Source organism: Mus caroli, chromosome 11 (assembly GCF_900094665.2).
Source record: "Mus caroli chromosome 11, CAROLI_EIJ_v1.1, whole genome shotgun sequence".
In the NCBI taxonomy this organism is placed as follows: Eukaryota; Metazoa; Chordata; class Mammalia; order Rodentia; family Muridae; genus Mus; species Mus caroli.
In genome coordinates, this window is record NC_034580.1 from 43,565,161 (window position 1) to 43,568,645 (window position 3,485).

The following is a 3,485-nucleotide window of genomic DNA, read 5'->3' on the forward strand; positions in this document are numbered from 1 at the left end:
AAAAAAAAAAGAAAAACAACAACAAAAAAAAATAGGTATGGTAATACCTAACTTTTAATTATTCTGAGGATTAAATTAGATGGCATGTGCAGAGTCCACAACAATAAATGCTCAAGAAATGGCATGTATATCATCATTACCACCACCATCATCAACAAAAATTAAAACCATGTATTCTGGATTCACAGACTATAATCCAAATTTTTCAGACTAGGGAAGGGAAAAATTGTTCTAGAGACTCATCAATTCCTAATAGTGTACTCTTCAATCCCTAAAAGGTTAATCATTTCTGAAATTTTTTTTCCGGGTCTAGACTTCCAGGTCTCAAAATTGTTTGACAAGACAAAATAACTGCATTTTCTGAGGAAACTCCATGTAAAGCACACCTTCCCTATTTAAAAATATTTAACATCATGGCCTTGCAACTGCCAACACACTAAACAATGGGATGAGCCTTTATTTTATTTCATTTAACAGACATATTATGAGCAAGAAGTAATAGATGGATATTTGTGTGACATTTGCTCCTTTCATCCAGTAAACTGGCAGGAACTTAGAGAATCAGAAGGTTTAAGTCCGAGAATACCTCTTTTACAAATGAAAAAGGATTTGTAGAGGAACTGCATGGGGGGAGGGGAAGCTAAAGAAAAAGATGAGGTTGCCAGGCTACAAAGGTTGTATTTCCAGCCCAGGAAGTCCATTCCACTAGCAATCTGCAAACTGTGTTTTATTAAAAATGTAATTTCCACAGTATTCTTATTTGCCAAGCCCGTTGCAGGTGTTGACATTTGGAGCTGCATTAAGGCCTCTGGTATCATCATGGAGCCCTGGAATCTTCCTTGTCTGCCTAAGTGAGCAGAAGTAGTTTTCTTCTCAAAAGGCATGCAACCCTTCAAAACAGCAATGTGTTGGTTTGACTATGCTCGGCCCAAGGAGGTGTGGCCTTGTTGGAATCACTGTGGGCATAGGCTTTAAGATTCTCATCCTACCTACCTGAAAGCCAGTCTTCTCCTAGCTGCTTTCAGATGAAGATGTAGAACTCTCAGCTCCTCCTGCATCATGCCTGCCTGGATGCTGCCATGTTCCCACCTTGATGATAATGGACTGAACCTCTGAACCTGTAAGCCAGCCCCAATTAAATGTCGTCCTATAAGAGTTGTCTTAGTCATGGTGTCTGTTCAAATCAGTAAGACCCTAACTAAGAAAAGCAACATCTCAGATTATTCACAGCTTTAAAAAGAAAGAGCAGGAACATGGGGTCTCTTTTTCAGTCATCTCCATCTTACCCTAGTCTAACTACTGACTCCATGATCACACAGCTGTCTCCAAGATCCTTGAGACTGGGAGGGACCCACCTTTGGCTTGATGCTGTGCTGTTACCAAACTTAAATTGTTAATACACACTTTTGTCCTAGAGTCCCCAGGCTTTTTAGGTTTCAATAAATACAATAAGCAATACAGTCAGTTCTACACGCTATTCTACTTCCTTTTTTTTTTTTTTACTCCCTGCCAGGTCAAGATACAGGGATACTCTGAAAGAACTCAAAGCAGAGCTGCCTGAGTCTGATCTTTCCTCCTCTGAGTAGCTAAGGAACTTGATTTCTTCGTCTACAGTAATGGGGCAGCATTCACCCCATCCCACAGGATCACATGGCAATTACAGAAGATAAACTGTGTAGAGCATTGAGAAGAGGGTCTCCCCCTCCAGCAAGTGCTCTTCCTCTATGATTCTCATAGCCTGAATAGAAAGAAAATAGGAACAAAGCCCACAGTCTCCCCTGTGAGGTTGGTCCACCTTCCCAGGTGGAGCCCTCTATTGTTTATTGAACTACATTGAATGAAAGAATCTCTTATCCATGTGCTCAAACTGCAACCTTTCCTAAGCTTCGATCATTGCTGCAACACTTTCAAGAATTCCACTGTGTCTCCCATTTTTCCTAACTTCAAAACTTATATAGATCTATTCATCAACTAAAGTGAATAGTTTTTCTCTTCAATACACACTGTGGGGCATTGGGCTATACACAGACAATTTAGTCTCCAGTCTAGCTGAGGTGTGGAACCCCGGGGCCCAGTGGTGATAATTCACCTACATGGGACGGTAGGTGTTCCTCATGTCTCCTGGAACCCTGGTTCCTGTAGAAGTTACCACCCCCACAGCCCCCATAGGAGAAGCGTGTGGCTAGTAGTCACGTAGACAATGTCCCAAGCTTCTGACCTCCAGGCTAGACTCCTCCCAGTTACCTAGCAACAGTAAGATAACAATCCCACCATAAGAGGGGCTGTTTGGCCCCACCTCACTCTCTCCTTTCACTCTCCTCATGCTCTCCTTGTTTTCTCTTACTCTCTCTCCTTGCTCTCTCCCTCTTGCTCTCTCCCTCTTACTCTAGCCTTTCTTCTCTCTCTCCTTTTCCCCCTTCTCTCCTCTTGGCCATGGCCAGTCTCTCTCTCTCTCTCTTTCCGCCTTCTCTCCTTTCCCCTTGCCTTTCTATAATAAAGCTCTAAAACCATAGACTGTCTCTGTTCATCAAGGCCTGCTGTGCATGGATGATGGGATTGGCTTTCCTCTAATGAACCGTTTCTAATCTCCCGTCAGAAGGCCTTCCTGTACTCCAGCCACCGACCAGAATAGGACTCTCGCCTACATGGGAACCTCTCTCCTTCTGCCCTCTCTCCTGTAACTCTGAGGTTGAGGGTGTCACCCCAGGGCCCCTGGTATCAGGGGCTGCCCCTTGTTCACCCCACATCGAGTGAGGTCAGTGGTTTAGATGCCCACCCGGGGCCAAGTGGAAAGTGTCTGGCAGCCCTCCCTTGTCCACCTGCCCAGAACACGGGAACTATGGCAGGACGTGGGCTTTTTCCCTCCCCACTTCTTCCTCTTTACCCCCATGCCCACAACATACTTATACTATTAATATATAGAGTATATAATTTCACTATTTTATATGGTCATGGAAAACCAGTCTCCCATGACAAAACACACGTTAACATTTCTTAGCATGTTTACATGTGCATTCATGTAACAAACTCTGAGGTACTGCTGGTAGCACCTAATGAACCAGCTTCCTCTTCCAAGAGACTTTAGGTGCTCGATGTGCTGCCGGTGGCCCCATTTCTCTATCGCAATGTCCAGAACAATGAATTAGGAGAAACAGAGTCTCCAGTGCTGTTTGCTGAATGAACACCGTTCATAAACCGGTAGGATGATGCTCATCCTTCGGCTGGGAGCCGTCCTGGGGACAGGGAACTTTTGGATCCTAAAAACAATGGAATTTTCCTCAAGATATCATTGGACAGCCACCTGTATCCGAGACACTCAGTTTCCGAACTTACATCAAAACCTACAGAATCGCTGGGCGTGGTGGCGCACGCCTTTAATCCCAGCACTTAGGAGGCAGAGGCAGGCGGATTTCTGAGTTCGAGGCTAGCCTGGTCTACAAAGTGAGTTCCAGGACAGCCAAGCCTATACAGAAAAACCCTGTCTC